The sequence below is a fragment of the Leptonotus elevatus genome, chromosome 3, assembly GCF_054856555.1.
Source record: "Leptonotus elevatus isolate MCC_2025b chromosome 3, RoL_Lele_1.0, whole genome shotgun sequence".
In the NCBI taxonomy this organism is placed as follows: Eukaryota; Metazoa; Chordata; class Actinopteri; order Syngnathiformes; family Syngnathidae; genus Leptonotus; species Leptonotus elevatus.
This window is the reverse complement of record NC_141241.1, coordinates 21609935-21633442: the sequence shown is the minus strand read 5'-3', so window position 1 is coordinate 21633442 and position 23508 is coordinate 21609935. Positions and strand designations below refer to the sequence as shown.

The 23508-nt window shown below is 36.3% G+C and overlaps 1 protein-coding gene across 3 annotated transcripts in view; it reads right to left on the bottom strand.

Moving 5' to 3' along the window:
* kcna4 (potassium voltage-gated channel, shaker-related subfamily, member 4) overlaps positions 1-23508 on the bottom strand; it is a 103603-nt gene that overhangs the window by 39525 nt on the left and 40570 nt on the right. The window contains exons 3-4 of one of the 3 annotated variants that reach the window (XM_086070812.1): positions 19425-19558; positions 10026-10126 (exon numbers count right to left, since the gene is read on the bottom strand). The exons of 1 other annotated variant lie outside the window; for it this stretch is intronic. The gene's annotated coding sequence lies outside the window, so the exon portion shown is untranslated. Of the gene's footprint in view, positions 1-10002; positions 10127-19424; positions 19559-23508 lie in introns of those variants that run through there. One more of the 3 variants, XM_086070811.1, reaches the window with a different exon arrangement.

Genomic DNA, 23508 nt, shown 5'->3' with positions numbered 1-23508 from the left:
TTTAGGTAAATGCAAGTGAATGACAGAGAGCAGCAGATTCGACACATCAACTTAGCTACTTGTACTAAAACATACCAAAAATGTATGAATGTGTAAATAATAATTCTGGAAACATAACTGTACAAGTGAATATTTATTTTAACTAATTAACTTAAATACTTGATCCTCAGGATGTGGACCTTCGCAAAATGAGGCGTCTTTGTGCTTAACATGATATATCCTTTTTTGAAAACCCGACCGAAAAGTCAGGCACAAACATCCGAGTAGTACGCTACGTGTATTTAAAAAAAAATTCTTGCAAATTTGCCACTTTAGAAAGTGGCAAATTTATGTTTTTCCTCGCAAATTTGCCACTTTCTAAACTTTATAAACCCAAGTTTTTTTTCTCAAAATATTGCCCCCGCCCTCTAAAAAATATATATTTATATGTGGCCCTAATATGCTGTCGTACAAAACATATGTTGGTAAAGATTAAAAATAAATAAATAAATAAACAAATAAATAATGTATAAAAATTTTTGCATCCTCTAAAATTTTGTCACAGGTCACTTTGTTGTTACGGCTTACGGTTACGTTATGACGGTGAAACAGAAATAAACTTCTGATTGTATTATTACACATACACAACAAATTGACGTATTATTATTATTATTATTATTATCATTATTATTACTAACACGTGACATTTTGAAATTTTGATACAGATTTTAGCAAGGGTCATGGAACTTGGTGCACATGGTTTGCTTTTAATGGCAACATAAAATGATGTGGTGGCCCCTGGGCCTTGAGTTTGATACCTGTAAAACTCCAAAACAATGACTGTACTACTCCTTGATATGTGATATCTCATGAGCTATTCTGCAGCCAGGGAAATATGGAGTGAAGCGATGGACTCGTGAATCTTTCAAGTCAGATGAATTCATACAACACAGCAGCAACATACCAGCAGCAGTGTATGGTTGCACATCGCAGGTCTTGCCACCGGGTCCAAACGACCACCGTACCGTAATTGTAGAAGTCATGTCTCAGAATAACCGTAAACTGTGTGTGATGAGCATGGCCTCATTGTCCTCCTGTGGCCGGTGGCTATGACACCTCTGTTATATGTGAACATAGCCTCCGTGTGTTTTCTTGCTGGCGGCCGCCCTCATTAGAAATTCACTTTTATCCTCTCACCTTGTTGCGAGTGTTGTCTGATGGGCCCCACCAGCGTTAGTGTTAACGTGGGAGCCGGCGGCTATCGTGCTCCCATGTGAGGTAGTCATGCATCTGTAGGGGTCGCTAAATATTCTCCATTATTTCAATTACAAATTGAGGAATTTGCATTCATGAGATGCAATGAAAGCAAAATGAGAGGACAGGCTTCTGAAAACGTCTCATTGTGTATTTACTGCTGGTTTGGCCACAGACCTGTCAAACTACAGTATTAGTATTCATGACTACAACCTACTAAACCAATAGTTTATCTTTTATCCAATTTCTGTACTGCTTATTAGAGCAGGGGTGTCCAAACTATGGCCCGGGGGCCATTTGCGACCCGCCAGCGAATTTTCAGCGGCCGACAGCTGTTGGACAACAGGAGGCGAATCATTCATGTTTGTCAAAGGGGAAGGGAGGGGGGTGTCGACATCTAGCGATTACTATTCGTTGTTCATTGATGAGACAAAGCGCCTGGCAACATGCACTGATTACTACACAGTACATTTTGTAGAGTAAATTTTACTCTAAACTGAGTCTATTTGGTCCCACTGAAAATAGAGTAAAATTCACACTTGGAAGAGAGTAAAACAAGATATTAAAAAAACACACACAGTCAAGGTTAGTGTTAATTTTGTCATCACACATTTTTCACCAGACTAAAACTAGACTAGACAATAATAAAACCCTCATTAAAAAAAAAAAACAACTCAGACTAAATCAGTATGCATTCTCATTGACTAATGAAGACGAGATGAAAATGTACTTAAAAACTGGACTAAAATCTATGGACATTTTAGTTCATGAACAAAAAAGGAGATGAAAATGTAATGATTTTGTCAAATCTTGTCTCTGCGTATCTGTCACTGTGACGCTGTCATGTGACACATAGTGACACACACCCTTTCAAATCTGCAGCTAGCTCATAGCATGTAGCCATAGTAGCCACTTGTTGATATACTGTAATTGTGTGTGAAGTTGTTTTTCATCAAAAGATAGAGAGAATATTTTATGTGAACATTTAGATATGAAATGTTCAACCTAACCTGCTGACAAAAAAATATACAGGGGTAAAATGATGTTCCTGACTAAAACGTTGACAGTTTCTGTTGACCAAAGCTAGATGAATAAAATTGTTTTCTTGGACTAAAATACAGACTAGAATGCTAGATTTATAGTTGACTAAAAACGGACTAAATAAAACAAGATGAGGTTGACTAACTATGATCAAAACTAACAAGCGTAATTGAAACTGGACTAAAACTGAGACAAAATTTAAAGATGGTGGATACAATTAACATTACTCAAGGGTTGAGGAACAAACTCACAACTTCAGCTCCTGCTGTGTGTTAGCATATCGCTCGTGTCAGCTGGAATCTTTGTAACGCCAAGAGGCCGATGTTTTTGGTCTCCTCTTGGACCTAAGCAAGCAGTAGGAGTGGCATAGCTCAGGTGGTAGAGTGGCAGTCTTCCAACCTGAAGCTCAACCCTTGTGTAACTTTTTATTTTACTCTCTTCCAAGTGTAAATTTGACTCTATTTAGAGTGTGACCTAATAGACTCAATTTAGAGTAAAATTTACTCCGAATTTACTGTGTAGTCATCAACGGGGGGGGGGGGGGGGGGGGGCTGGTCGTTCATTTTCATGTTGCATCTGTTGAACGACTAAAATAATCAAATTACTCTTTAAATTACAGTTGCGAGTAAATATGATTTAATTTTAGAAGCAAAAATAGTTTTTGTCCACATTTTGCTGTCAATGTTCAATTTTTGAACATACCACATTAATTATCCACAAGTATCTTTTTAAAAATTAATCATCTTACTACAGTTTGCTCTTGTTTAAGTTTTGAATGTTGAGATGTGATTCATGTGCTGTTCAGTGCAGAGGTGGATCTAGTCTACCCCACTCATAATCTTGAAAAATTCCTGACTATTTGCCTTATCACCATTAACAGAAAGCTACTATTGTAGCAGTTTATCAAACTTACCAAGAATTACAAACAATTTACAGTATAATAGCTTACTTGATTGATTTTAGCGTGTTGAAGAAATTCAAGTCGAAGAATTTTAAAATGGCTCATGTCATTCCATTTTTCTGTATGCGACCCTCAAACCAAAAAGTTTGGACACCCCTGATTTTGCATCTTCACTGAACCTACCCTGCATGTCTTTGGAATGTTGACAACATCCACACAAGCACTGGATTCCAAAGCATGGATTTAAACCCCCAACCAGAGAACTGTGAGTCAGTTGTGCTAACCACTGCCCCACTATGCTGCTGCCTTTTTATTTTTTGATTCATAAAACTTTAATTATCTATTATATTTTCTGCAGCAATAGTTTTTTTTTTTTTTTACTCAGTGACCCAGTCTATTGTTGCTAGGCAGAATTTGTAGAGTATTTAATTTTGAACTTAAGGACCGGTGTCTTCTCACTTTTTTTCCAGCAACCTTTGTACATGTGTGCAATCCCTTACAGACAACCACAACACACTCCACAAATACTATTTTAGATATATCATATACTCTACAATACTATCCCTGAAAAATATGACTTTTAATATTTGGTTGAATATTCTACTGCTCAAGAGAACTATTTGTAGTGAATTTTGACAAAGATGATTGTAACATTATTCCTGTAATGTATTTAGTGTGTGGGTAAAACGACCCAATTCCATAAACAAGCTTTGAAACATCCACGGTTAGTACAAACTATGATTTTTTTTTCTGTCATCACTCTTCTTTTTTTTTTTATTCTGAATAATATTTCCACATGCATAATGTGCTGTTATTGCAGGTTAGGACCTTCTCTAATTAGTTACGCAAGTCTTTCAATCGGCTGTAAAATGCTGATTAATGTTGTAGTTCTCTAATGTGCCGACAAAAGCAGATTTAAGGGACCGTGTCACGGCTAGCTGACATAACCGCAGCCTCGAACCACGTTCATTATTTTAATTAATAGCCTGCTTAAGGAAGTGGGTCAGAGACGGTCCAGTTAAACTGATTCCTTTCCTTCTCCTCTGCTGCTGTTTGATGCGAGGTGACTGGAGGTGTTGACTTCAACACTATCAAGGCTCACTCTCATTTGCCAGGAATACACAAGCAGTTTTTTTTTAATCCAGCCAGAAAGACGTCACTATTTGGTGCAAACATTTGCCTTATGCTGAAATGCTTGCTTGGAAAGACAACAATATGTCTGTGCAAATGCTGCATTCAAGACTGTTAGGATGTTGGAAAGTTCCCTCTTGGAAATGAAAAGCTCAATTTCAGTGAATACTTTATGAAGTACAGATAAAAAAACAAAAAAACAATGCTAACATACCATCCATCCATCCATCCATTTTCTGTACCGCTTGTCCTCACAAGGGTCGCGGGGGTTGCTGGAGCCTATCCCAGCTGGCTTCGGGCAGTAGGCGGGGTACACCCTGAACTGGTTGCCAGCCAATCGCAGGGCACACAGAGACGAACAACCATACTCACAATCACACCTATGGACAATTTGGAGTGTCCAATTCACCTGCCATGCATGTTTTTGGAATGTGGGAGGAAACCGGAGTACCCGGAGAAAACACACGCAAGCACGGGGAAAACATGCAAACTCCACCCAGGAAGGCCGAAGCCCGGACTTGATCTCACAACCTTTGCACTGGGAGGCGGACGTGCTAACCAGTCAGCCACCGTGCCGCCTGCTAACATACCATTGTGAATTATTGTCTGTCGGTGGTTTCTTCCGACACAGGAACGACTCAAAACGGTGTTCTAATTCACTTTGCATAGTCAGAGGTCAGAAATTTCCAACTTCTGAGTTCTTGGGAATGCAGCATATGCATACAACAAGTGTCCCAATAATCTACAGTACATAATGCTTGTTGTTTATCAGTTAATATTTTGAGAGTAAATACTATAAGTATACATTTCCAAGGAAAGTTACACTTTACCCCCCTACAATTTTATCAAATTCATGTCTGCTTAGTTGATTGATATTCTCATATAATAAAGGCCATACAGTGGATATTATTCAAGAGTTGACAAAGATATGACTGAATCTAATCTCATTGATTATGTTTACACGCAGTCGATATTGGGGTTAAAGGGATACTTGACTCATTGAGCCATTTTCAGCAGTGAAAAGTTTATATTTTGTCCAGAATTAATTTGACAACTTCATTATTTTTCATGTACAATTAATACCTTTGAAACACATTTTTCCACTTGCTGTCCACTGAAGATGACATCCCCTGTGATGAGGCAATAGGTAACGACCAATCACGGCTTACCTGTTTTCTGGGTTTGGTCAGAAACTGAGCCATGATTGGTCGTTAACTGTTTCGTCAGTACAGGTGATGTCATCTTCAGTCGACAGATAGTGGCAATATTCGTTTTTAAAGGTATTAATTGTTCTTTTTAAATTCTGATTTCTGAAACAATCGGAACAGCCCGTTTATATGTGTTAGCAGACAGTGTTACTCCCATATAAATATCCCGGTCTAAACATACATTTCCGCTTTTAAGTTTCTACGGTTGATAAAAGACTAGATTATATTCATGTGACTCACCACACTAATAAACTAATAGGTTTCCCCCTCGCTCCCAAAATGTGGTTCTGTGCTGCGTCGCCATGTTTGTTTACCTCTGCATGCGTGTTTCCGCAAACCCATTTAGGTGTGAATATCTTACATATACACACTGTGGCATTGTCGCATGTGCAGAACACAACCCAAGGTTCCATTCAATGGAGGTACCCCGATTGCGTTTATATGACCAAACATTTGGGTTTGAGAAGGGGTACCCCAGGCATCTTATTCGGGTTATTGCGCGTTTTTACATGGATTTTCAAAACCCAAATATTGTCAATATTCGGGTTTTGAAAGGGTTATTAACTCATTCACTGCCATTGACGGCTATTGACGTCAAAAATTAATTTGAACTATTTTTATTAGTTTCACATTTTTTTCCACTTTTGTTAACAAAAGTATGAAAACCTAGAAAAAAATGTGTTGTACATTTAGAACAGATATAAAATGTGATTAGTCATGAGTTAACTACTGAAGTCATGCCATTTATTACAATTAAAAAATGTATTCGTCTGACGCCTCAAATGTTTTTATATTTTCCTTTTTGTTTAATTACTTAATTATTAAGATTAATCCTAAATTTTATATCTGTTCAAAATGTACAATAATTTTTTTTTAACTAATAGAAATTGTTCAAATGAATTTTTGACGTCTATAGCCGTCAATAGCAGTGAGTGAGTTAATTGCATGTAAACATAGTCATTGTAGACGCTTAAAAGCATGATCAACAAGATTCTCCTAACATGTAGCATGACACAATTTGTTTACGTCACCCCCTAAACACTTTTCCTATGCTATAATTTCAGACAAGAAACAACTGTGTCAATTTTAATCCAGTCATTCTGCCGTTAAACCAACTAAAGTGACAGCATAAACGGTAAATCTATTTCCCAATAAAAACATCCTCCTTGTAGGGTAATTTACAACAACAACCACTGACATCAATTGTAAAACTACTGTGGCTATCCTGTATGGTTACACGTTTTTACGACACTCTGGAAACCCCAGGAACATTCAGTGAAGAACTTTTCCCTCCCACAGATACAAGCGGTGAGGTAATTACAGATATAAATTGTTCAAATAAAGAACAGTAGTGTGTACTTTGGATTTTCTGTAAAAGAGGGAAAATACTTATAAAAAGATATTGGGCTCTAAATCCAGGCTTCTTAAGTGCCAGTATCATTAACACAGTATGTAAAATAATGCCTAATACAACTGAAGATACAGACAGTTAATAATGCAAAACAGGCATGTGTGCGAGAACAGCATCAGAGAGGTAAGAGGCAATTCGACTCCTCAGTGCCCAAACAACATTAGCAATCTCGTGTTTTCAAATAATGACTCTTTGATGGGCGGAAATAAATAAATAAAATACAAACAGAAATGAGGCGAGTGAGAGCAGCGTTCACAACAACATGAGCAACATGATCGCATCAGTGAGGGCAAAACAAACACCGATGATGATTATTATGATGGATGCTCGTATAACAGTCAAATCAAGTTTGAAAGTCTCAAATGACTCCGCAACACATCTCAGGACACACAAGTAGAAACGTCTGCTATTTACATTGTCTCCTATTGGGTGTGCATCTATAACACAACATCTGAGCAGCACAACATACAATAAATTCAGGGTTTCACCTTTGGTTATGTATTTATCAAGGCTAGGTTTAAAAAAATAGAGAACACACGTTCATGTTACTTTGCATACACTTAAAAGTGGAAACAAGTCAACAAAGCAGCTGGTCCATTTGTTGTTTTGCATCTGAGAACAACCTAAGGTGTATTATTGTTTTTAAGAGAGGGAATCTTGGCTATAGTAGTGTCGGCTTCCATCCATCACCGGGGATAGAAGGTGTGTGGCAGATATTTATGCTCGGGTTTATGTGCCTGACATCTTTGTTTTAGTGAGAGTGGATGTTAATGCGCTCAACAAAGTGATCCCAATTTATCTTCCAACCCTAAAAACAATTGGGCAATGAGAATTTGAATGTTAGGACACGACTTGGACGAGGAAAATCTTTGTTGCCAGCTTTGGAGCAACACAGGTTAGCCTTGTTTGGATGACAATATGAAAGAAGATTAGCTGACTGCACATAGGCAGAGCGACAACGTACCGTTTCATAACGCCGACCTAAAACCTCCTGAACACCAACTGTTATTCTCTAGCATATTACAATGTTGACTACGACGTCGTATATACAGTGTTCCCTCGCTATAACGCGGTTCACTTTTGCTGTATCGCGGATTTTTTTTAAGTGTAATTTTGTATGTTTATTGTTTTTTTTATAGTAATGTACCTATTTTATCAAATTTAGGAAGGTTTGAACATTGAGAATGTTTAAATAAGAACGAAATGTGAGAAAATGTAACTGCCTCGATGAGAAAAGTGTATAAACTGTGTAGTGAGGCGTTTTAGAGCCTTAAAACATTTATAACAAATTTAAAACATAAAGCTAACTCCTTCGCGGATTTCACTTATTGCGGGTCATTTTTGGAACCTAACTCCAGCAGAAAACGAGGGAACACTGCATATATATTTTGTTTTTTCAGAGGGAGGGTAATATGCCAAGAAAAAAATAGCAAATTTGCCACTTTGTAAAGTGGCAAATTATAAAGTGGCAAATTTGCAAGAAAAAAACTCAAACTTACGACAAATACACGTAGCTATATTCTAATGCAGGGGTGTCAAACTCATATTAGCTCAGTGGCCGCATGGAGGAAAATATATTACCAAGTGGGCCGAATCAGTAAAAAATAATGGTATATATCTTAAAAACAATTGCCGTCAATTATACGCAGATTTTCACTATTTGTGGGTCAGCCCTAAATTACGGAGCTCAACTGTATTGTTTCCCCCCCCCAAAAAAAACACGAATGCAAATGGACGTGGCAACACTTTGCCTGTATGAGTTCTGGACGTGTTAAATCTACCTGTTTTGCATATATCTTGTTCCCAGAATGCATTGTGTGGCGCAGTTGATGAAGTTATAAGGACGTTAATCCTTGTCATATGTATTTGTGTTACCAGTAATTGAAGTTGTGTCGTATTTAACACGTTTATGTCTGTCTATGATTTAAAAACAATTTTTTTTAAACAAACAGTAACTTTAGGTTGTGTGTAAAATAATGACATCCAGGATGATTCCGTGTACACGTTGCATTGCTTATCGGAGGACTGCTTGTGAAATTACGAATGTATGTTTTGATTGTGGCCGGCTGATTAATTGGTTTGACATTACAATTTATTTTTTATTTTCCAAAATCATCTCGTGGACCGGATTAAACCCCTATGCGGGCCTGATCTGGCCTGCGGGCCGTATGTTTGACATCCTTGGTCTAATGTGAGGATTCGTTGGTGGTTAATGGGGCACTGTTTATAAAATGAAAAGGCTGGATGGAGATGCATTCATTCTTAATTTAAACTTTACTCGTTAAACACGGCAGCTAGAGCGACAACACTTCCTGATCACCAGCTGACTAAACACTAACCAATCAGAAGCTAGCATACTTTAGGTAAATGCTAGTGAATGACGGAGAACGGCAGATTCGACACATCAATTTAGCTACTGCTACAAAAAAAAATTAAATAAATAAATAAATATGAATGTGTAAATAATAATTCTGGAAACATAAATGTACACGTAAATAAACATTTTAACAAATTATCTTAAATGCTTGATCTTCAGGGTGTGGACCTTTGCAAAGCGAGGCGTCTTTGTCGCTGGCCGTACCCAACGCTTCAAAGAGCGAATGCTAAACATCATATGGTTAATCTTTGCTAAATCAATTACTATCCCCTTATTTGAAAACCCGACCGAAAAGTATTGGCACAAACATCCGAATAGTACGCTACGTGTATTTCTCGTAAGTTTCATCGTTTTTTTCTCGCAAATCTGCCACTTTATAAACTAACATCTAACCACAAAGTTTTTTCTTGAAATATTGCCCCCACCCTCTTATATATATATATATATATATATATATATATACATACATGGCCCTAATACGCCGTCATATGTTTACACCTCTTTCTTACAATAAATGTTTCCGTTTTTTCCACATGTAAAGAAAACATGGTAGTGTAAGTCTTGTCATAGCATCGCTTCATATATGTGGTAATTAAGGCAATCATTCTGGGCCACGGTTTATTCATTTATTCAATCCTGCAGGGATTGTTTACCTATTTCAGAAAGTAGTAGTTCCACCCCCACATGCCCCCCTTGTTGTTGAGTCCCCTCCAGCTGTTGTCCCTTCGTCACAGTCCACTCAGAGCCACCATCGCGGTCACAACATTGTGTTGGTTCTCTGCCACTTCCAGAGATGCTGAGTTTACGCCCTGTAACTGGCAGAGCTGCAACACACACACACAGGAGACAAACAGGGAAAATATTTTGAAATATACTCAACAACATTCTTGTGACAATTATGCCGCAGGTTATGCTTCAGCTTTCAACTTCACGTCGCCGCCACGCTAATTAGCTGCCAGCTCACACGTGAGCACAGCACGAGCTTGGAATCATTGTTTGAATGAAGCTTTAAAAACCACCACAAAACCGAGTGGAGGGCTCTTTCTAATGGGGGGAGGTAGTGTTTTGAAATTATTTTTGAATAAAATATATTGGAATTATACTGTATATACTGTAGCAGATGAATTACAAATACATTGCTATAATATATGTGACAAAAAATATAAAATTCAACCCCCCCAAAATGATTTACAATAATATGTTCAATGCCCTAGAAGTCTTAACACGGTATTCTGATTAATATTCATTTGTGGCATATAAATTAAGCAGCAAAATCAACCCATTGTTACCCATGTCATTGTAAGGGGCGGCCATTTTGCTACTTGCTGTCAGCTGAAAATGACATCTCAGTTGCTAAGGGCTCAGGTAACAGCTAATCGCAGTTGAGCTGTAGAATACAGGTGAGCCGTGATTGGCCATTACCGGAGGCATGAGCAACTGTGATGTCATTTTCAGTCGGCAGCAAGTGACAAAATGGCCGCCCCTGGAGATGGATAAATACAGGTAGATTTGGATGCTTAACTCATATTACGCAAACACAATATTAATCAGAATACTGTGTTTAAACTAGGGGGGCTTCATAGAACAAATTGTAGAGGGGGGAAAAAAGAGTTTTAAAGCAAGTGTGTCAAACTCAATTTTGTTGTGGACCATTTTGTAGAAGTTATCATTCTAGTTAATACAGCTGCACTAAATTAAACACTCGTCATGGTTTTGTTCTTCTTTTAAATGATTGAGTGACATCTCAATTTTGCTGCATGTACTTAATGACATCATGCTATAATGAGCCAGACAGGAGGATGACAATTAAGTGCTGTAATTACTGATGTGGTTTTAACTCATTCACTGCCATTGACGGCTTTGGACGTCAAAAATTCATTTGACCTACTTCTGTTAGTTTAAAATTGTTTCCACTTTTAACAAGAGTATGAAAACCTAGAAAAACGTTTTTATTGTACATTTAGAACAGATATAAAATTTGTGATTAATCGTAAGTTAACTATTGAAGTCATGTGATTAATTACAATTAAAACCTAATTTATAATAATCTTTTTTTCTTTTTTAAATAATTTTTTTTTCAAAAACCAAATTTTTAATAATATTTTCTTTTCTTTTTTTTAAAATAATCTTTCAAAAAAAGAAAATATTATTAAAATTAGGGCGTCAGGCGATTACATTTTTTTATTTGTAATTAACCGCATGACTTTAATAGTAATCACACATTTTATATCTGGTCTAAATGTACAATAAAAAAAAATCATACTCTTGTTAACAAAAGTGTGAAAAAATGTTAAACTAATAAAAATAGTTAAAATTACTTTTTGACGTCTAGAGCCGTCAATGGCAGTGAATGAGTTAAAAAGCAGATATAAGGTACAAGCAGGTCTTTATTGCAATCACAAATCTATGCTAATGAAGTTGTAAAGCCATCATTATAGTAAATACTTACATCTAGCCCATGACTATAAAACAATCAAAAGCTAGTAACTATATAAAGGTATGAGTGTGACTTCTTGTGCCACGGTAGATAAAAGCATCCATTTGTAGCCCTGACATAGCATTTCATTCTAAGTGAATAAGCAACAAACACAATCATAGCTATAAATACAGGTTTTGTGCTCTAAAAGCAACATAATAGACTGGACAAAGCTTTAAAAAGCACAAAATGTCTGCTCCAAAAAAAGAAGCATCACTTAAAAAATGTTTTTAAAAAAGTAACCAGCAGAGACTTGCCTCTGTGTAGCTGTGTTGTTTATAATATTGATTTTGTTCCAGTTATTTCCTTATCAAGCGTTTCTGTTTCTTGGTCTTGAACATAGCGCAGAAGAATTGCTCCATTAAAGAGGTGTGTGCCCATTAAAATACAGACTATAAAGAGGCTTCCAAACAGAGCAGCTGTACAATTCTCCACCTCAGTAATTTGAGGATTTCCACATCGTCTCAGAGGAGCAGGAAACATTTTGTATGCAATCATAGCTGCAGTAGCAACAAGACAATTAGCACTACATACGGAGCCTTTTGCCTAATTCCCCTTTTAGGATTTGAGTGCAGAAGCGGTGTTTGTTGTGGTTGCTGTCCACATAGGATTGAGTCCTTGCCATTCAGAACATTTAATGGATCTCTTTCAGGAAATATTTTCCCTAAGTAGGTACTAATCATTTAAATTGTATATCTCACACCTATCGTAACCAACATTCTTCAAATTGTTTTCATTTTCTGATAGCAAAAGCTCCACAAATGTGATTTTACAGTCTGATCTGATGGTAACACATTGTGTGCATTAAAATTTTATTAAAATGAGTCATTTGTTGTTCACTTTGGAGCAGGGAAATGATTTGAACACAGTTTATGGACGAGGGCCAGCATCTGGCAGATTTCAAATGTTTACCAAAGAGCAGATTGCTAGCCAAAATGTTCTCATTGAAAATTGTGTAGCTTATTTTAGTATCATGTTCACAATCTTTCATTCATTCATTTCAACCCGGAGTGTGAATTTTGTCTGCGGTCGCTTTCATTGATGAAATATGATGTCATATTTACACTACAAGGATCAACTGACGCAATTCCAGATGTTTTGCTCTCAAGGGGCCCAATTCGGATATGTGCTACAGCAGTGTAATGCGAGAAAAAAAATGTCGGTAATTCTAAATGTGGAAACAAATCTGATGTGGATTGCATAACTGCCAATGTGAGTACAGCGTGTAGGCAGATTGTCAATGCGATTTTGACCATATTTGACTCCTTTACTGCCATTGCCAATTATACTTCTCAATTACTGTAAAATCAAATAATAAAATGTTTTTGTCACAAAAAAAAAGGGTCCAAAATCGAGTGGGTATTATACAGGGGGCTTAATAAGAGACAAAAAAAAAATCACATTGTTTAGACATTTATCAGTGCCTAGGGGTTGCTAAAAAAATAAAAAATAAAATAAAAATAAAATCACTGTATAGAGAGAAAATAACTGCTTTTTAAGGGTGATTTTCATTGGGGGGGAGAACATATATTGGGTGTGGGCATATAATACATGGGTGTGTGTTATTCGGTACGTTTTTCAACAGGGATGGATGGGGTTCGGGGAGCATCTGATGCTGCACCAATGTAATTGAACACACATTTTGTGAGTCCACTAGAAGAAACGGTGACCTTTGTTCTAGGGCTCAATTTTGATTCACAAGAGTTCAGTTCAATAAGTTTGTGTTCAATTTAATTTGATTCACTTTAATTCAATTAGATATTAATTAATGATGAAACATCAATTCTTCTTAAATATCAAGGATGTCCTCGATAAAAACTCCACAAACATTAAATTCCAAATTACATTTTGCGGAGGCAGTAACTGGTTAAATGATTTAGTTTATTGATGACGATGAAACTAACAAATATTATAATCACTTAAGTGTCACGCAAAAATTGACATCAGCAAGGATAAGATGAAAATGTTTTCATAATTCTATTCAATCATTGTTAATTCAGGGTGACACAAAAAAAACGGGAACTTTTTAACAATACAACAAAACCAAGAGTGATGAAAGAAAAATATTTTATTCATAGTAATTGAAACCTTAAAACGTGCCATTTATAATCAAACAATGATGGAATCCCAGCCCTCCCAGCTGAGATGTTGCAGCGGTCAATGAGGAATCTCAACAGCAGATTTCAAAGGATTCTTACAGGAAGGAGGATGTCATCTACAGAACTTTTTTTTTTTTAAGAAAAGAAAGAAAATTCCTACATTAATTCTTAAATGGTATGTTTTAAGGTTTTAATTCCTATGAATAAAATATTTTTCCTCCATCACTCTTGGTTTTATTGGATTGTTAACTCATTCACTGCCATTGACGGCTATAAACGTCAAAAATTAATTTGAACTCTTTCTATTAGTTTAACATTTTTTTCCACTTTTTTCAACAAGAGTGTGAAAATGTACATTTAGAACAGATATAAAATGTGTGCTTAATTATGAGTTAACTAATGAAGTCATGCGATTAATTACAATTAAAAAATATAATTGCCTGACGAGATGATTATTACAAATTAGGGGCGATTAAAATTTTTACTCGTAATTAATCGCATGACTTCACTAGTTAACTCACGATTAATCACACATTATATATCTGTTCTAAATGTATAATAAAAGAATATAGGTTTTCATAAAAAAATGCTAAACTAATAGAAATAGTTAAAATGTTTTTGGGACGTCTATAACCGTCAATGGCAGTGAATGAGTTAAAAAGTTCCCGTTTTGTGTGTATGTGTATGTGTGTGTGTCACCCTGTATAAATTAAAAAGATTCTGAATTGTCTTAAAGTGCAAAAAGTCAGGTCTTTCATAAATGTAAATTTCAAGAAAACAATAAAATACCAGTAAAATGGCCTTAAAATTAAAATTTCTTACGAATTTATGGGAAAGAGAGATATTTAAAAAATCGATTCATGTTTTATGAATTGAAGTCAGGCTCGAAAAGGAACATCGATTTCGATATTGATTATTAGATTTTTTAAACCCAGCCCTACTTTGTCCTACCACTGATTATAAGAGAACGGGAAAAGGAAGAACCAAACTCTATTTTTTTTCTTGGTGAAATGAGTCAATTCTTTCAAATGGTAAATTAAACGCAGCGTATATATAATCACTGAACACAATATCATGCGGGTTTTGAAAATGTCAAAACGCTCTAAAATGGCTGCCTGTGACCTGATTAGTGACATACTTTGTAATATACAAAACCATGTCTACCCAAACAATGCAAATACAGTGTCAACATTGAAAATTACTCACTCACTGTTAAAAATAACTATAAGCAGACCATTAAATATCATATAAATATGGTACATCAGAAGTATGTAGATCCTTTTTTTTTTAAAGTGTGAATGTACTTTAAGTGTGAAAGTTTGTTTCTATTTGACCTACGATTGTTTGGTAAACCATCCATGGTTGACCCATCTTTTAGTCCAAGTCAACTGGGATTGGGATTTTTTTCATGTAGACTACACATATAATTGTCTCCATACAGATCAAACATGTAACCACCAATTATCACACACACACACACAGTTCCGTGATTGCAGCAGTAAGGTTTGTCTCATTAGTATTCTTTGCTGTTGAATTCTGGTCAGGTTGCCACGTTTCACTACACTTCCACTTCTTGCCATTCAGCAAGATGTTGAACAGGATTAGGGGCAGCCCACAGAGTTGTAGCCAATTTGCATGTGAGGCTTCTCCCCAATGACTCGGTAATCTAGTACACACGGCAGTCCGGCCCAATCTATCAGACAGCTGCCACTCAATTAGTCTTTCGGGGCAATAAAGTACCAGTGGTAGATAATTACAACTGTAATGAGGAATCCCCTTAAAGTCAGACGTTTAAAGAAACGCAACAGTCGCGAGGTTAGAAATCCACATCATAATGAGGAACAGGTTCAACATTAAAATATGAAAATAGAGTTATAATCATGTCTGTTTTGTGCATATGTTATATATAAAAACCCAGCAGGATGATGAAGATACTTCTTCTTTTTTTTCTTTTTTTTCCCCTTTCTCTGACCAGTATGTTGAATTTCCTTAACAATGCAGCCACTAAATGAAGGCCATGTATCCTCCTCCGCGCACATCTCCGTGGGCAACTGACTGGCGTGGTGTAGCAATGCAGTCATGAATCAGTGCAGCACGTCATTGTTATTGCGGGATATTGCACAGCATTGACCTCGGTTTTCATTGCTCGGTGTTTGACTGTGTATATTCTTTCTAATATGTCACGGCGCAGCAATAGACGGATGAGAAGAGCTGAGAGTAAACAAGAGGCTTATTGTTATAAGATTACAAAGCCAATTCGTTTGTACGTAATGAAATGAAAAGTGTTCCCAAATATGTATTTTTTGGTGTTTTAACATGTAGGGGAGAGCGGGGTTTGTTGTCACGTGGGTAAGTTGTCACATTTCAATTCTCTTCTCCAGAGTCAAGCATCTTCAGTTACTTTTCTGATTTAAGCTAACCTTTACTGGACGTAGCATTAGCAAACATGGTAGTTTTGAGGTTTGTTGTCGCATGTGTCATGTATGTATTTGTTCTTCGTTTGAAATTGTACAGAACCAAAAAATGTGCTCACTTAACCATAGCTCTGTGTACAAAGCCAATTTGTTTGTACATAATGAAATGAAAAGTGTTCCCAAATATGTATTTTGGGTGTTTTAACATGTAGGGGAGAGTGGGGCTTGTTGTCACAAGGGTAAGTTGTCACATTTCAATTCTCTTCTCCATCAGAGGGCGCAACTAAAAAGTGGATTACTAGTTTTATTACTTTGGATCCTATTTGATAAAAGAAGCAAATAGTGAGCTGAGATGTGTGTCAATTAATCATTTTGCATAAAGTACAAAATGCTACCTTTATATATTTTAAAACACGCATCTTCCAGATAAAAATCCTAGCAGTGATACAAGTGGACTTGATAGAGGACAGAGTCAAGCATCTTGTCATACTTCAGTTATTTTTATGATTTGAGCTAACCTTTACTAGACGTAGCATTAGCAAACATGGTAGTTTTGAGGTTTGTTGTCGCATGTGTCGTGTGCAAAGAATGGGCCAATGGAAATCGGTTTATGTCTGCACTGCGGGAATTGCCAATTGGATGATGAGTCTGACGAGTGAGGAAATTAATTTGTCATCCTCTAGTTGTTGGAACAATATCCACATTTCAGGACTGGATAAGTTTCATGATGAACCGATGCTTTCTTTTTTTGTGATTTAATTCATTTTTTAATTTTTCAGTTTAACCAAGGTAAAACAGGCATTTGAGGCTGAGAGCCGTGACCTACATGGCGGCAATTCCTGAATCCAGTGCATGTTGCATAATATTTCATGTTAAAGTTAATTCATTGGCTCTATGTTCAACACATTTTTTAACCTCAGTGATAAAAAAAATTCTGTGGATGACTTAAATCTTCACTTTCAAGGAAAAAAAAAAGTAGAACAGGAATCATTTTGGACTTGTGTTATTAGTAGACCTGTCAAAATTAAAGCTTTAACTCATTGCTTAATCACAAAAAAATTATGACATTAAGTATTAACACACTATAAATTTTAACCGTAGATGATCTTTTAGCTTGACAGCGGATGCTTACGTTAAAGGTAGCACAGGTTGCGTTTGAGCAATAAACAAAACGACATGCATTCAAGTAAAGCATTTAATAAATGTTTTTGTATGACATTCAGAATATTTGTTCATGTCTAACTACTGGGGTCATTTTTTTTCATGTACAATTATGCTAGTGATTAGCTGATTAGAAAAGGAGGAGGATGATTAGCATGTGGAGTGGATCATAAAATATTGAAGATGTCCTCATAACATTAAATATCTAAAGAATTAACACATAACAGGTGCTCTTCAAATTTGGCGGGCAAAAATGTTGATATAAAAGCTTTTTTAATTAAGTGATTAATAGTGATTAATCAAAATTCAAAAATTGATTAATCTGATTAAAAATGTAATCGTTTGACCGTTCAAAATCCAGTGTGACATTTTACCCCGTACAGTGAGACAACTTACCTAATGGTAGGACAACATGTTCACATTCTCTATTTTATTGCTTTTAATGCTGTATTGGCACAAATATGAAAATGACATGAATACAAAATATATAGACCTGAGACTTTGGTCTATTGTCTGTTACATATTTTGATGATCTATGATATATTAATTCCAAGAAATATATAAGTGTAAAAACTGTGACATCAAGCCAAATCTTATCTTTGGCATCTGATTTTTAAAAAGTATTCACAAAATGCCTGCACCCAAATGCACACAGCCTCCGATTCAATTTGATAGATAAACAAAATCAGTATTTTTTAGTACAAAATGCAAATTTCTTCCTTATAAACTACTATGTATAAATTCGTGCTGTCAAAGTTAAAGCGTTAACTGATTCATTAATCACATAAAAAATATCGCATTAATCATGAATTAACGCAGATTAATCGCACTATTAATTTTGACCATAGATTATCCTTTAGCGTGACAGCGGATGGCTACGTTCAAGGTAGCGCAGGTTGTGTTTGCGCAATAAACATTATTACATGCATTAACTCATTCACTGCCATTGACAGCTATAGACGTCAACAATTTATTTTAACTATTTCTTATTAGTTTAACATATTTTTCCATTTTTGTTAACAAGAGTATGAAAACCTAGATTTTTTTTGTACATTTAGAACAGATATAAAATTTGTGATTAATCATGATTAATTACGATTACAGGTTTTAATTGCCTGATGCCCCTAATTTTTAATAATCTTTTCTTTTTCTTTCTTTTTTTAAATATATATTTTTAATTTTTAATAATCTTTTTTTTATATATATATAAGGAAAAGATTATAAAAAATTAGGGGCGTCGGGCGATTACAATTTTTTGCATGACTTTACTACTCACGATTAATCACAGATTTTATATCTGTTCTAATAAAAAAAAAAAACCGTTAATTCCAAGAAATATATGAGTGTAAAAACTGTGACATCAAGCCAAATCTTATCTTTGGCATCTGATTTTTAAAAAGTATTCACAAAATGCCTGCACCCAAATGCACACAGCTAACAGAATTGGGAAAAAATGTTAAACTAATAGAAATAGTTCAAATGAATTTTTGACATCTATAGCCGTCAATGGCAGTGAATGAGTTAAAGTAAAGCATTTAATAAATGTTTGCGTGTCACATTTAGAATATTTGTTCATGTCAAAATATTGGGGTCTTTTTTTAATTAACTGATTAGAAAAAGAGGAGGATGAGCGTGTGCAGTGGATAAAAAATGTTGAAGACTTCCTCAACATTAAATGTCAAAAGAATTAACACAAACGTTGCGGGGAATTTCTTTTTTAATAAAAAAGCCTTTTTTTATTAAGCGATTAATCGTGATTAATCAAAATTCTAAAATGTAATTAATCTGATTTAAAAACGATTTTTTTTACAGCTCTAGTATAAATAATTATGCATCTGTAAATGGTGCCAATACAACTGTTGTTTTGTGATGGACTTGATTTAATTTGCTACAGGTAGATAAGTGTCACGTTATTCTTTGAATATATTTTCCTTAGAACGGCGTGATTATGACCGATTGTACTTGAACTCACCTTCCCTGGAGATCTTCCTTTGAGACGCAAGCGCTCGTGTTAATGCGCTCATCAACAATCATGTGATCTGGGTGCCAGGAGCAGCTGAAACAACCTCCATCAAAGCTTGCCGAAGAGCTTCACAGGCAGGTCACCTGTCGGAAAGCCTTAGTGCCAGTCTTAGTTGACATTAGGACCCGTGTATTAAAGGACTGCGAGTGTCCCATGCTGAAATGAAACTACTTGAAGTGTGGGAAGCAAATGTTGCCGTTTCAAAGTGTTTCAGGAAATTCAATAATCCTGTCAACCGATATTACCACATGCGCTCATCATCATAACATTCTAACCTTGAACCGGCCTGTCATAAATCTTCCGCAGGAAGCAAATAACCGCACTTCAATTTAATCTACAGCAGGTTTTAATCTGATCAAATGACTAACATCAACAGATGGACTCATCAGCAAAAAAAAAAACGTGTACATTTCTGGGTAATCACCAGAGATTAAAGTGAAATTTTCTTTGAAAAAAATAAATTCCCCCACAAATGAAGGCTTTCCAAGACAGAAAAGCACACCACATAAATCAAATATTACAGCGGGGACTGACTGGAGCGTGCACATGCACATGGCGCCTGGCTTCCCGCTTGCTGACACTAATCCAAAAGCGGTGGGGATTTTCTGCCTCTTGCCGCTTCTTGCCTCACACTCCTGCGGGGCTCTCAGATCCACACTGTGTTTCTCACTCACTCGCACATACGCCAAATTAGATGAGCACACGATTCAGACTATAAATACTCTGACCCGCATCGGCGTGGATGCAGCGACACAAAAAAAATGTGCCACCGAGCTCGGTGTCAGCACTTTTAGGGGGAAAACTTGCACATCTGCTGTAACGTTACTGTTGATTTCGGCGGAATGGCGCATGACTGCGCACCGTACTCAAATTAGCCCCTTTGCTGCGTTCATGTATGCTTGTTGCTCCTCGATAAGTATTGCATGTTGTGCTCATGGGTGGCTGCGTCTAAATGTTTGGATGTCACTAAAACCAAGAAATGCTGGATTATAAGAAAAGTACCTGCAATACAACAAAGCTAAACGCGTCCATCCATCCACACTGCAAAAATAAAAAAATTCAAGAAGAAAAAAACATTAAATTATCTGCCAACAGAACAAGAAAAATGTACCTATTCATTTACGTATTTAGGTCCCATTTGCATTTGGTATGACCCAGCCAGGAATTTAACCCACAACCTTCCAGTCTCAGGGTAGACACTCTACACTCTAAAAACAGTTGGGTCCAAAGTAACCCAATTATGGATAAAAGATGGACTGATCCAGTGTATGGGTCAATATGACCCAACTTTTTGGGTTGTTTTATGCAAAATGACCCAATTTTATGACCCAAGTAAAATATCTGACCAATATGTATTAATTGTTTTACACTAAAAGACAATTTTCTTGACTCAAAAGTGGGTCAAATTGACCCAAGTAGAGGATAGGTCAATTTTTGACCAATAGTTGGGTTATTTTTGACTCAATTGTTTTTAGAGTGTGCCACTAGAACACTGAACTGGCACTATATTTACTAGAAAGAGGAAAAATAAGCTTTGTAAATATAACGAACTTTATGAAAACAAATGCTGATAATAAAGAGCTATATTGCACTTTTGTCTGATTGTTTTCATACTTGTATTTATCTTATTACTAGATTATGCAAAATTTTAAAATAAGAAAATTCAATTTATGAAACTCCAGTTCACAGCCTTTGATGTTGGTCATCTTAAAATATAGAAAATGTTAGTTTTAAGCCTCACAGTACTTAAAACTGGCTGTTAACACTTAATGGCAAGACTACTTGATTAAATAAGATAATTAAGAGATACATAAAAAAATAAGATGAATGATTTTGTCTGACAATCTTATTTTAAGTAAAAATAACTTGTCAGAACAAATTAAGCAAATTTAGGTTAAATTTAAGAAATGAGACCTTATTTAAGATTTCAGTCTGTGCAGTACATTTGTATTCATTGATAGAGATGTTCTCTAAAGGTACTGCTGGGCCTTACGTAAGCAGCGTACATTGCATGTTGCATGAATCCAGACAGCAGAAGCAGCTGAAAAGTAGGTTAGTACCAATTACTTCCATGCCATCACCCAAATAACCTATACGTTTTGTCTTTTTCTTTACTATGACATTGATCAAATCAGACAGCAGTTCTTATCTAATCTTTCAGGCTCATCACTTTCTGACAGAGCAAAACGTTTCGAGAGTAAAATGTCAAAGACTGCTCTCTTGGAGAAACATTTTGTCTCCAAGGACAAACAAGAATATAACAAAATAAGGCATGACTGAGAAACGGAATATTGAAATGTTGTTTTGATCTAACGTAACACTGTTGTTTTGTAGGGGTGGGAATCTTTAAATGTCTCACAATTCGATTTGATTCCGATGTTTGGGTGTGCGATTCGATTCAGAATCGAATTTCGATTAAGAACGATTTTTGATTCAAAATGATTTGATTGACAATGATTTTTGCTTCAATTTATAGATGTTCAAGGAATCGTAATGATCTACTCCAGTCCGACTCGCTAATGCTAATTAGCGCGCTACTCACGGCGCTTTTACCACTCAAAAGAACATCTCCACGCTGCAAAAAAACAACTTTTAGTGGAATAACTTGATCGTGACTTTTCCCTTCTACTCTCTAATGTGGCTACAACTTTACAGTGTATCAGAACACGTGAAACCCAACTGCCCCTAAGTGGCCAAATTGGGTACAACATGAACAGCGCTCCCAATAAAGGCACACATAAACAAAGGGAAGACAGTATAAAATAATTTAAATAAAATCGATTTTGGGACACTTAAAATTGATTCTGAATCGTACTAAATGAGAATCGCGATTCTTATGAGAATCGATCTTTTAGCACACCCCTATTATTTTGCTCAGCGGAAATAGGGGTCGTTCGGGATTCACAGAACCGTAGTTACATACATATCTGTCATTCTATTCCGTCCCTCAGCGCTTAACAGCACAGAACGCCTAATACCAGCAAAGGCACGAGGACCCCAGACACAATCCACACCCAGAGGATGGGGAGTGGCGACATCCACACTGTAGAACCTTGAGAAGGTGCCAGGCGACGAGTTCCCAAATGACGCGTCTCTTTGGTATGTGTTCTCGTCTCGTCTACGCGTGGTGGTCGGTGAGGGACGAAATAGAACCATTGACAGGATACAGATTGTTGCTTTTGTTTATATTGACTTGCACTGATGGCACATGCATCACCTCTTTCTGAAAACGAAAGCAAAAAAAACCAAAAATTAAAACTATCTCCGCAACCCTGTTGGTCACTATCAGTGTTGGGAATAACGACGTTTAAACTAACAAGGTTAGGTAACTTCATTCTTTTTTCATAAACTGAGTCATCTATCTTAATTATTTTTACACTTTGTACAATTGATTTGTTAGTTTCAAGGCTCGAAATCGTGCGCTTTTCCGGGAAGCTTGTTCGGAGTCCTTTCATGAAAATGTTATTCGCGCACAATTCGATGCACTGTTGTTGCCGCACCTCGTCACAATAAAGCTGTCTTGACAGCTGGAATGTCTATGGACTTTTATTTTGTAGGTGCCGCGGGAAGCGTGTCACGACTTCTCTTCCTTCACAATCAACATGTTAGCATTTAGCAAGAGTTCATGTCCCGAGCCTGGAACTGATTTGGGGTTCGACAAGACTGACAATTCAGTTCCACTAAGAAGCGTTAAGGGACTTCGCGACTCCACAAGCGCCATGACAACTAAAGAGAAGATAAGTCATAGCGACACAGTCGTCTAGTGTAATTAACCGCGCTGGCAATTGTATTTCTCTTAACCGTCCGTCTGTGCTAGAAATGTCCACAAATTACATATATAAAATATTTTATTTCATTTTAAAATTCTGCTTGTTGTAGTAATTGGCAGTGGTAGAACATATATGATATCTGTCATTATGGAGTGATACATTTGTGTAACATAAATCCCCCCCCCCCAAAAAAAAATCAATGAGAACATCCTGTATAGCCTGAACAAAATTGTAATTTCTTATATAAAACTATAATAATAATA